This window comes from Balaenoptera borealis (assembly GCF_965194805.1).
Source record: "Balaenoptera borealis genome assembly, chromosome: 11".
Classification (NCBI taxonomy): Eukaryota; Metazoa; Chordata; class Mammalia; order Artiodactyla; family Balaenopteridae; genus Balaenoptera; species Balaenoptera borealis.
Window position 1 is genome coordinate 96,909,731 of NC_138868.1, and position 12,384 is coordinate 96,922,114.

A 12,384-nucleotide genomic window follows, 5' to 3' on the forward strand; every position below is an offset into this window, starting at 1 on the left:
TAAATGATGGCATGTGGCCAGCCTCTCATCACTTTGACCCTACTCACCTGCCTCGAACAGGGACTGTACATTAACTTGGGTGCTGGGCCCCAGGGTCCCAGTTATCCTATCTCCCTAAGGAAAGGAGGAGGATGGGGGTCTCAATAGAAAACTTATGAGCAGTAAGGCAAGGGGAAAAAATCTTTTGCTCCGACGGCTGCAGGAGCAGCACTGAAACCATTCTCATAGCAACTTTACAGCCCCTCCTCCACCGGTGGAGATCATTTGAACATCAGGTACGGAGACTTCTGCTGCTCTCTGGAGGGTGTCAGAAACAAAGAAGCCTCTGGGGAGAAACTAGAAAATGGAGCGTTGGTCTAACTTCCCAGAAGAAGAGGTAGGCAGCTCACTCTTGTCCCTAGTAATGGCCAGAATGTGTATGCTGTGTATTCTGTGATTTACGCTCTGTGCCTGTATGGATAGAGGCCAGTAGATGCCGTGTCCTATTGAGACTTGGACAAAGACTTGCTGGAGATTTCCCTGAAGAGTCCTCTTTGGTGAGAATAATATGGAAAATTAGGGAGGGGATTGATGAATGAAGATCATCAGGGAAAAAGGAAAACAGTTTAGATGTATGTATTTAATAATTATTTGTCGAATACCAAGAACTGAGTTAAGTTTGGGAGGAACTCACAATAACAACAATTTGCCAGGCACTATGCTAAGCAGTTTATATAACTGAACTTACTTAATCTTGAACAACCCTGTGAGACAGAATATATTATTATCCCCATTTTGCAGATAAGGAAAATGAGGCACAGAGGGATTAAGGGAGTTGATCACGGTCATAGGGCTAGAAAGTGAATCCTAGAATTAGGATTCAAAACCAGGAAGCTGAGGTCCTCCCCCACTGGATTATAAACCCTGTCAGAGTAGTAGCTAGTAGGAAAAGTAGTTTCCCCCAAAACTCAGTTTAGACCCAGGGAAGAAGAAGACTTGGAGAGTTCTGGAGAACAGGGCAGAGCAGGCACCGAAGCGTATCAATAAAGAACAACAGATAGCAAAACTGATGGAAGTGATGGCTTTACTTGCAAGTAGCTCCATGAAGAGACTCACTACTTATCGTGCAGGAGTTTTGCCGCCCTTAGAAAACAGACGGGAAGGTGTGTTCCTGCCCTGCTGCAGACTCAGAGGGGTGGCTTGAGGGCTGGATTCTCGGGAGTCCTGCAGTCCAGGGCAGAGACAGAGAGCTAGCCGCCACCCATCTTCCAATCCACCACCATAACCAATTCGCTCTTTTCTGGAAAAGCAAAAGATAGATTCAAAGATGAAAATGAGACATTTTCCTCCATAATGTCATTGCGTTTTGTTTCTAACATTTGAAAAGGGCAAACCAAGGCATTCTTGATGGATATGATAGGCCCTTAGGAACTTCTGGACGTGATGCAAAACCTCTGCGGACCTAAGGTCTGAGTGGGGAGTGATATAAGCAGTGGGAGGGAATACGTTAACTCTTTTATGATTTTAAAGGCCCACTTAGCCTGTCTGCAGAGCAGTTTACCAACAACCCGAAAGGAAACTGCAGCCTCACCACATAACTCCATAGATTCTCAGAGGCATCGGGGCCTTGAAGAAAGTCTAACCCCTCACTTTACATTGTCCCAGCTCATTACTGCTCTGAAAGAAGCTAGCATTATATGAGCATTCAGTGACACAGAAGCATTATTCAGAAATTCTGTATGACAAAAGGCAACATCATATAATGTTTACATGCCACGTATTCCCAAACAAGGCCATTATTAACCAGTTATAAATTCTATAAATTCTGCCGTCACACAGAAATCAGGTCACTGTTGGATACACATTGTCAGGACACTCAGTGTGCCCTGGTCCTCGGGGTGAGCTGAAGGTGCATCTTCTCTCTGCTGGGGCAGTGCTCTGAGTTACCACCTCAGCTGTGTGGCTCTTGCCTTTCCTTTCCTATCCCAGACCAACCTAGTCATGACCACGTGCATCCTCTGGGTGCCCAGAAACAGGTCTGAGCAAAGTAAGTACATAGTCTCCTGCTGTAAAGTATCTTGGGGAGGGGGCTTGAGAGCAGCTTTCAGTCAAGGATTTTCTGTCCTGCTTGCCTACATTTTTCTTTTTAATGGAACCATTCAAGCTACTAAATGAAACATAAAAATTACCCTTGCTACTCTGCATATGTCCTAGGATACGGTTTAAGCATTTTTAGATTATTATTAAATAATTACCCTTTAGATCATCCAAAAGATCTTTAAGTGTGATTTTTTTTAAGGTTTTCTGCATTCTTAGATGTGACTATATTATCATCTGGGATCAATGTTTTCCTCAGGTAAATACACCTGTGGTTTTGTAAGGAAAATCAGTGGGAAAATATATTTAATAAAGAAAAAGTTCATTCAGAACAACTTTTTTCACAAAAGGATATGATCCTTAAAGTAAGTTACACTTACTCTGTGATCAACTACCAAATATTTATACTAATTAAAAAAATATGTTTGGGACTTCCCTGGAGGTTCAGTGGTTAAGACTCTGCATTCCCAATGCAGGGGACACAGGTTCCATCCCTGGTCAGGGAACTAAGATCCTGCATGCTGCACATCTCGACCAAAAAAAAAAAAAAAAAATATATATATATATATATATATATATATATATATATGTTTAACATTTTCTTTCTTTCTCTTAAATGAAAAGTGTGATAATCAACAAATATTAAGATTTTGGCATATTTGGATCCTTTTCTTTCCCTTGAATATAGAAGTGTATCTCAATTCTAGGAATTCACCACATTTCACAGAAAATAAAGGCACGCTTCAAAGGTCTACGTTAGACAGAAGTTATTTATTTCCCTGGCTCTAAACCGACAGAACTGCAGCTTTCCTCTTTTCACTTTATCTTCACATCTCTCCTGACTACAAAGCCATCATCTCTGCTACACCTGCCTTGGGAATTGCCTCTCAGTTTTTAGTGCTCACCTTCAAACAGCCTTGCATTGTTTTGGTAGACACTACAGAAACACAATTTTTACGGCAGCTTCCTTGCATTATAATTGGGGTTTGCTTAATTTTTCTACCAGTTTTTCCAGCTGTTGGTTAAGAAAAATTTATACTATTGGGATTGATTTCTGTAGATAGCTAACCTACCTTCGATTGCTTCATTGCCACCACAATTTTCCTCAGTTAAACTAGAAAATCCATCATCTGCCTCTAAGGCCGAAAGTAGCCCTCTCCCTTGTCTGCAGCAACACCTGCTGGTCAAAGTTCTAAACTACATGATTCCTAGCTGGACTCCCTTTTCCATTCCACTTAGGCTTTCTAGTCCTCTCTGTTTAAACTACAGGCAGTTGAAAACCACAATCCCACAGCAGGAGCCAGGAAGCTGGAATCCAAATGGAAGCCGGCTCCAGGAAGCTGGATGTCTTTATGGCCAAATAGAAAGTACAGTGGGCTAAAGTTACAGTGGCGCTTTGGGCTGGGATAACAGTCCACAACTGTGGCTTTGTGCCACCCAGGGATGTCTCCGGTTATCCCTAGAGTCCTCGTGGCATTTTAAAAGACTTCTTAAGGATGAAATTATTTCTGTTTGTTCTTATTTTTAAAATAATTTTATTCTTTTGGCATGTTTAAAGGGCAGCCTGGAATAATGAGTAAAAAGAGTGAGGGTTAGACCTCGCTTAGGCAGTTAGACCTAAGCTTTCCAGTGGGCTTTTCCACTTCCAGGTTCATCTCTGAGCCTCAGTTTCCTTTTCTGGAAAATCACTCCTACTTCGTGGGGTCTTTAGAAGAATCAACTATCATAAATACGTAGAGGAACCTGGATTAGAGTCTGGTACATAGCATGCACTCAAGTATTAATTTTCTCCCTCTCAGTGCTAAAAGCATATAAACAATAACATGCTGCTTTCCAAATTACTTTCAAAAGATTAGGAAGACTGAGAATAGAATTAGGGCTGTAAAAATGGATTAACTTCAGAGTTAAAAAGAGAAAATTATAGTTTTAAATGTTTTGGTTGGTTGACTAAGAATGTACAGTTCTGTCTTTGGAGGTTGGACATATTTGTGTTTATGGTGCAATTCTATATGTCCAATGAAAGCACTCTCACAGCTTCATAAAGTAGTTATTATTCCACTTTATAGATGGTCAGTTTACTTGACCAACCTGATGATTGGCTCACACAGCCAGGACGCGGTGAATCTGGAAGCAAATCCAGGCCTTTGAATCTCCAAAGTGAGTTGTCTTCCCAAACTTGAGAGTATTCCAGTGTCTATGGCCTGTTTAAAATAAAAGATGCCAATGATTTTTTTCTTCTAAAATTTATTCAAAGTATATACGTAAGAAAAATACTACAATATTTTTATCATTGCTATGCAACAGTCTGAGAAATTGTGTGCATTCCCAAACTTTCTGCAGAATGCAAGTGCTCTGTGAAAACACTATAGGAGCTCTATGAGAAAGAAAAATTCAATCCTGGTGGCATTTTTTCCTTCTAAAATTCATTTAAAACCATATACGTAAAAATTACTGATTATACTTATAATAATGTCTTTATTTTATGCAATAATCTGCCTTTAAGAAACTAAACACTTGTATGTGGTTTTTAAGTCTATTTTTCAAAATAAAATTAAAACGCCCTAATTTCTTTTTATTTTTAATTAAGATGATAACATTGAGTTAAATTCTAAGTTAAAAATAGGGGCAAGATATGATGAAGTAGGATAATAGGGTTTAACCTCCGACCCTACCACAACTCTAAGCTCTGAGTTGAGCCACATTCCACTAAAAGCTGGATGTGGAAACCAAAGTAGGAATCAAATCCTTCGTCCTTAATTTCATACCAATTTTAATAACAACTTTGATTTCTCTAGAGATTTTTTTCCTGTGACTTCCAAGCATCAAGTATTTATGGATTTATTGTTTAGTTAAGTCCAATTCAAAAACTCTTGCAACCTGGCAGCAACTTCTTTTTCAGCTTCTCAAGTTTCGTGTATCTTCCCACCCAACCCTTCTCCACCCAGGAGTGCCGTGGGCTCCTTTCCTGTCAAAGTACATTCTGCACTTTCTCCTTAACTTTTGCTCCTGCTTCTCCTTGTGTTTGGAATACCCTTGAAGCTCACCCATCTGTTACCTGAAATTCTACTACTTCTTTAAAGCACAGCTCAGCGCAGGAATTTTACAATCTCCGTAAAAATTAGTCACAGCATTTTTTTTCCCCCCTGGGGCTCCCAAGCATGAGTTCACATCCTGACTCCACAAGGTATTAGTTGTGTGATCTTAAGAAAACTATTTAACCTCTCTGGGCCTCAGTTCTTCAACTGTAAAATAGGTATAATAACAACACCTATTTCACAGGAGTATTGGGAGGATTGAATAAATTGCTACATTTAAAATACAGTAGTGATAATTGGTGCTCTACAAATGATTGCTAAAATTATTATTATTATTAATCTATGGTAGCATTTTTAACAGCCTAACTTATTTTTAACAGTCTAAGCACTTTACATGAATGGCTCTCTAATTAAATAGCAATCTCCAGATAGGCAGGAACGTATCTGTTTTGTTAGCTACTATCCAGGTCTTCACACTGTGCCTGGGACACAATAAATACTCAGTAGATATTTCTTAAATAAATTAATGCCTCCCCGTTAAATTGTGATTTCCTTGAGGCCAAGGACTTCTGTATGTTCAGAGCATTTCTTCATCACTTTATTTCAACATGTACAGAATCTAACGCAGTGCTGGTACCTTGTAGCACTCAGCATATACTGGCAAAAGTAAAGCAAGAGAAAAATAGGAAAGTTTTATCCGAAAGTGTATACTCTCTCTCTTCTGAGAGTTCAGGCAGACATGACTGGTGCTCTAGGGCTGTCATCCAAAATCTAGCTTTGTTCTGAACAGTTTATCTTGCAGAAATGTGGGGATCCCAAGGCACTTCTTAAAAAGCCAAAAGAGGGTTTCCTTGGTCACGCAGTGGTTGAGAATCTGCCTGCCAATGCAGGGGACACGGGTTCGAGCCCTGGTCTGGGAAGATCCCACATGCCGCGGAGCAACTAGGCCCGTGAGCCGCAACTACTGAGCCTGCGCATTTGGAGCCTGTGCCCCGCAACGAGAGAGGCCGCGACAGTGAAAGGCCCACGCACCGCGATGAAGAGTGGCCCCCGCTTGCCGCCAACTAGAGAAAGCCCTCGCACAGAAACGAAGACCCAACACAGCCAAAAATAAATAAATAAATAAATAAATTTATTTTAAAAAAAAAAAGCCAAAAGAAAAGTGAAGGGTTTGCTGGGCAATCAAGCACCCTCCAGAAAACTGAGCACATAGGACTCTGCCCCTGAAAGGAAACAGAAGGCTGGAAGAAGGGTACAAGAAGGGGTAGTTGGCAAAGATCCATTTGGACTTCGATTTAAGAGAAAGGAAAGATGAAAGAGTCCTAACTACCATTAAATCAGGACCCCAAGACTGCATAAGAGCTAAAAATAGTTTCTCCAAAGAGGTAGTTTAATCTCGTTTTGTCCCCAGGACAAGTGGGAAGCCATTGATTCTACTTCTTCAGTGTCGTTATTTGTTAGACTCTTTCTAACCAGGTCTCCAGGGAAAATAAAGCCTTTTAAAAACTCTCCTGTCCACTCTTTCCACCTCTTTTAACATTGTACCAGAGGTTCCAGAAAGGGCAATTAGGCAAGAAAAAAGAAATAAAAGGCATCCAACTTGGAAAGGAAGAAGTAAAACTATCTCAGTTTGCAGATGACATGATCTTGTATATAGAAAATCCTAAGGTATCCACTAAAAAACCATTTGAACTAATAAGTGAGTTCAGCAAGGTTGCAAGCTGCAAGAGAAATATACAAAAATCAATTATATTTCCATACACCAGCAATGAAAATTCTGAAAATGAAATTAAGAAAACAATTCCATTTATAATAACATCCAAAGGAATAAAATACTTAGACATACATTTAACAAAAGAAATGCAAGACTTGTACACTGAAAACAACAAAACATTGTTGAAAGAAGATCTAAATGAGCGGCAAGATGTCCATAGATTGAAAGATATAATATTGTTAAGATGACAATGCTCCTGCAATTGATCTGCAGATTCAATGCAATTCCTGTCAAAATCCTACATGACTTCTTTTGCAGAAATTGACAAGTTGATCCTAAAATTCACATGAAAAGTAAGGGTCCTAGGATAGTCAAAACAATCTTAGAAAAAGCAAAGTTATAGGACTCACACTTCCCTGCTTCAAAACTTACTACAAAGCTACAGTAATCAAGACAGTGTGGTACTGGCATAAAATCATATATATCAATGCAAAAGAATAAAGTTGGGCTTCTACCTCACACCATACACAAAAAGTTAACTCAAAATAGATCATAGACTTAAAAGTAAGAGTTATAAAACTCTTAGAAGAAAATGTAGGAGTAAATTTTCATGACTTTGGGTTGCCAATGGTTTCTTAGCTATGACACCAAAAGCACAGCAGACAAAATAAATGATAAATTGGCCTGCATCAAAATAAAAATGTAAATAATAATAAATAAATTTGTGCTGTAAACAGTACCATCAAGAAAGTGAAAAGATGACTTATCAAATGAGAGAAAATATTTGCAAATCATATATCTGATAAAGACTTGTGTCCAGAATATATAAAGAATTCTTACAACTTAATATTAAAAACACAAATAATCCAGTTTAAAAGTAGGCAAAAGATTCGAATAGGTATTTTTTCAAAGAAGATCTACAAATGATCAATTAGCACATAAAAATATACTCAACACCATTAGTCCTTAGGGAAATGCAAATCAAACCCACAGTAAGATACTACTTAATGGCCACTAGGATGGCTAAAATAAAAAAGACAGACAATAAAAAGAGTTGGTGAGGATGTGGAGAAATCAGAACTTTCATACATTGCTGGTGGGAATACAAAATGGTACAGTCATTTTGGAAAAATAGTTTGGCAGTTCCTCAAAAAGTCAAACACAGAGTTACCATATGACCAATTCCAACTCCTACGTATAGCCAAGAGAAATGAAAACATGTTCATACAAAAATTTGTACACGAATGTTCATAGCAGCGTTATTCGTAATAGCGCAAAAACAACCCAATGTGTATTAACTGATGAATGGATAAGCAAAATATGGTATATCCATATAATGGATTATTATGCAGCAATAAAAATAAATGAAGTCCTGATACATGGTACAACAGATGAACCTTAAAAACATTTTGCTAAGTGAAAGAAGATACAAAAGTCACATATTGTATGATTCCATATATATTAAATGTCCTGAATAGGCAAATCCATAGAAACAGAAATTAGATTAGTGGTTGGCTAGGGCTGGCAGCATTGGGCTATAGAGAGGAATGGGTATGATTACTAATGGACACAGCGTTTCCCTTTCAGGTGATGAAAATATTCAAAACTTAGATTGTGGTGATGATTGCACAAGTCTGGGAATATACTAAAACCCTTACCTTGTACACTTTAAATAGGTTAATTTTATGATATGTGAATTATATCTCAATAAAGGTGATAAATTTTTTTTATTAAAGAAAAACTCATCAGGAAGAAATTCTCTACCAATAGAGACCCGGCTAAATGGAGTTCAGTAAAGGCGGGGTGGGGGTGGGGGCAGGAATCAAGCTTTTCATCCAAACACCAAGGTCTTTGTGAGAAGAGGTGCTTTCAGGGAAGCCAGTGGGGAGGGTGAAAGTCTGAACTACTCTTCGACCTGTAGAATCCAGAATCAGAGTCAGTTTTATTTCTATAAAGAACACATACTTCAGGGAAAGAAGAGTGTATGAGAACTATCTCGGGGAGGGAGAATTTCACAGGAGGAGGAAATAAAATATCTCCCCATTTCCATTCATCAATTTTATTGAACAAGAGCTCTCAAAGATACAAACCCAGCTTCATATGCAATGACTTAAATAGGCCACACAGCTGATCCCACTGATCAGCTGGCAACCTTGTCCTGCAGTCCCTGAAGAATCCCTCACAGTTATAAAAAGCTCATCTCGTTCGGTGGCAGTAGCAATGTCTGCTTATTTCTTGTCTATCCCTTGTTGATAGACCCCAAGGGTTGTTGATTGCAGTCTCATTTGGAGATAGTCTCATGGGCTGAGTTTTTTCAGCTACCACATGTTTATGTAGTACCCTGTATGTTGGAGGAGGTCATCGAAAGGATGTGACTGCTGGCTGACCCTTCAGGTGGACCCGGGCAATTGGAGGCCCTTCACTCCCTTCCCTGTCCTTGGAATGTACACTCTGCCTACCTTTCCCTCAGTAGGAGCTGTTCCAAGGATGCAGCCTTGAGAGAGTAGGGTGCTGTTGAATCCATCTGGACTGAATATGTAACTGAACCCAGTTAAGACCTCTATATAAACATTTAAGATTCAAGTGTGGGGGTATGGAGACCTATTCATCTTGCCTCCGCCCAAGACAAGCGTTGTAAATAAGTTCCTTTGCTTATTAAACCTGCCACCTACCAATTTGGAGAGGTTGGCCTCTTTCTTCATTCTCTCCTTGCCCTCTGTGTAAGAGGGCCCATTTGCAAACCAACCCTGTCGACTTGGGGGGAAAAAAATTGAACACGCATACCGCTAAAGCTGGGGTTTCACAGCAGAAAAGATGCAGCCACGGGACCAGCTGTTCCAAGTATCTGACAGACCCAAGAGGAGATCATGAATTACATCTCTTCCGGGATGGGGTTTGAGGTATGAATTGGGGAAAGAACTAGAATGATATTTGCTTACCACACCAAAATAATGGAAAGAGGTTAGCCAAGTTTCCATAGAAGACAGTAGTACAGCAAAGCTGTGCAAAGTACATCAAAAGTAGTGGGATAAAGAAAAGATCTAAAAAAAAAAAAAAAAAAAGAAAAGATCTAAAACAAAACAGAGCAGACCACTTAACTTCAAGTTATATAAACCAACAAGCCATAAACACCTCCTACATTGTATACATGAACTAGCTTCAGAGAAATGAACTCCCTGTCTTTGAGAAGCTGGTCTAAAATTTTTTTTCTTTAATTTACAAAGACAATACTATGCTGTAGTTGATTCTGAAGCAAAAATTTCCTTTCCCAGGGAAATAGCCAAGGTGTACATTAGCATTGCACCTGATAATATGAAATATATGATCAGCACTTAGGTAGAGGGACAGATGGAATGTCAGAATTTGTGGCTGATAAAAAGGAATGCTGGGTAGTCAAGAGACAGAAAGCAACAGAGAAGGAACCTAGGATGCCAGTTCAACTCGATAAAATCAGAACATTTCATACCAGAAAGGATCCTGTATCTTGTTTTTCAATCCCCTTATGTTGCAGCTGAGAAAAGTGAGCCTTAAAGGGATGAAGCTATGAAAGGACTTGTCTGAGCTCACACAGATAGTAGCAGGGTTGGAATCTGAAACGACATCTTCTGACTCTCTCCTTATGAAGCCAGCACTTTTGCCTTCACACTGTTTCCTCCCAGGAGCAAGTCAAGAAAAGCCTAGGAACCAAAGGACCAAAGCAGCAATGAGGGATCCTCTCCTTACCATTACTATGGCAGGCGAGAGATCTGGGAGTCGGCAAAGAAAGAGTGGGCTATGAGGTCTGTATTAGTTAGCTCAGGTTGCCAGAACAAAATAGATAGATTGGGTGACTTACACAACAGGAATTTATTTCTCACAATTCTGGGAGCTGAGAAGTCCAAGGTTAAGATGCTAGCAGATTCAGTTCCAGGAGGAAGAGTTTCTTCCTGCCTTGGAGATGACTGCCATCTTGCTGTGTCCTCACCTCTCAGAAAGAGAGAGCTCTGGTCTCTCTTCCTATAAGGACACAAATCCCATCATGAGGACCCCATTCTCAGGAACTCATCTAAACCTAATTACCTATCAAAGGCATCACATTGGAGGTTGGGGCTTCAATATATGAATTTGGGGGGCGGACACAAACATTCAGTCCACAACAAGGTCTCAGAGGTCCAAGCAAGAGAAGACCCCAAACACAAGAGAGCAAGTTGAAAAAGGAAGGAAAAATGATGAAATAAAAATGGGTTGCCCTGGACTTCACTGGTGGTGCAGTGGTGAAGAATCCGCCTGCCAATGCACAGGACACAGGTTCGATCCCTGGTCTGGGAAGATCCCACATGCCGCGGAGCAACTAAGCCCGCGAGCCACAGCTACTGAAGCCCGCGTGCCTGGAGCCTGTGCTCCGCAACAAGAGAAGCCACCACAGTGAGAAGCCCACTGCAGTGAGAAGCCCGTGCACCGCAATGACAAGCAGCCCCCGCTCACTGCAACTAGAGAAAGCCTGAGCGCAGCAACGAAGACCCAACGCAGCCATAAATAAATAAGTAAATAAATAAATAAATAATTTAAAAGAATCTTAACCCAAAAGTAAAAAAAAAAAGTGTTGTCTTTAGTCCTCTTTCACACTTCCTGCTGAGATGGGGAGGATAAAGAGAGGTCATACAGAGGGAAGATTGAAGCTAGGTTGAGAGTATAAGCACTGTAGGTTGTCCCTGATGCGCCTGCAGTGCCGTAATGGTAAGAGACCTGTACTGGAGTCAGTTAATAGGGGGTCAAGGCTCAGCTCCACCACTGAGGATCTTGGGACATCTTGACAGCTTGGAACATCTCAACTGCAAAATGAGGATACTGATAACCTAACTACAGGGTGGTTGTAAAAACTAAATGAGGTAATGTTTATAAAACTACTTTGCAAATTATGAGGAGTTGTGTAGGTTAGTTTTGCTGAATGTTAGGATAGTTATGGGACTATGCTAGTGTTACAGACACCAAAGGAGTAGAAAGCATGGTTTCTGATCTCCAGTATCTTGTGATCCTACAAGTATAAATAAGGCTTACAAACATGAAAAGCCTTTAGGATAGCACATGGCTGCACAGGGTTGATCAGGGATCTCATCTTGTCCATTGCAGGTGACTCCGTTATGGCTGGTGTGTCTGGCTAGCTGGTAGGGTGGCTTTAAGGAAGTTTATTTGCCAGAAGCCTGCGGTGCCTTATATGAGAGACCTCCTCCTAGGGGAATATGGAGTCAGGCATGACAGGCACACCAAGAATTAGTGCCTTGGTCACCTGGGTGGAGTGTGGTTGGTATTACTCAAATGCAACACTGCCCTAAACACTTAGCTGAAGATCCAGGCCTCAGAGAAAAGACAAGTCTGTGGACATTGAAAGAGCTGTTTGCCTATCTCTGTAACACACTGGAGCTCAAACAACATGCTCTGGGACCTCTCTCTGAGTGTATAACACAAAAGAGTGATAGAAATTATTCCCTACCCTGCTGCAGACCATGTGCTCCTTTGATACCCAGTAGACATCCAGTGGAGCAATGGGAAAGACCCAGAGAACCCGGAAGAAAGAGCAGA

The 12,384-nt window shown here is 40.4% G+C and overlaps 1 long non-coding RNA gene across 7 annotated transcripts in view; it reads right to left on the reverse strand.

The window, feature by feature from the left end:
- Positions 1–599: 599 nt before the first annotated feature.
- LOC309604814 overlaps positions 600–12,384 on the reverse strand; it is a 44,571-nt gene continuing 32,786 nt past the window's right edge. For 4 of the 7 annotated variants that reach the window (XR_014231064.1, XR_014231065.1, XR_014231066.1 and 1 more), the window contains 2 exons: positions 4,165–4,277; positions 1,047–1,279 (listed from right to left, as the gene is read on the reverse strand). This is a non-coding gene — a long non-coding RNA (uncharacterized lncRNA). Of the gene's footprint in view, positions 1,280–4,164; positions 4,278–12,384 lie in introns of all 7 variants that reach the window. The other 3 variants (XR_014231061.1, XR_014231062.1, XR_014231063.1) reach the window with 1 other exon arrangement.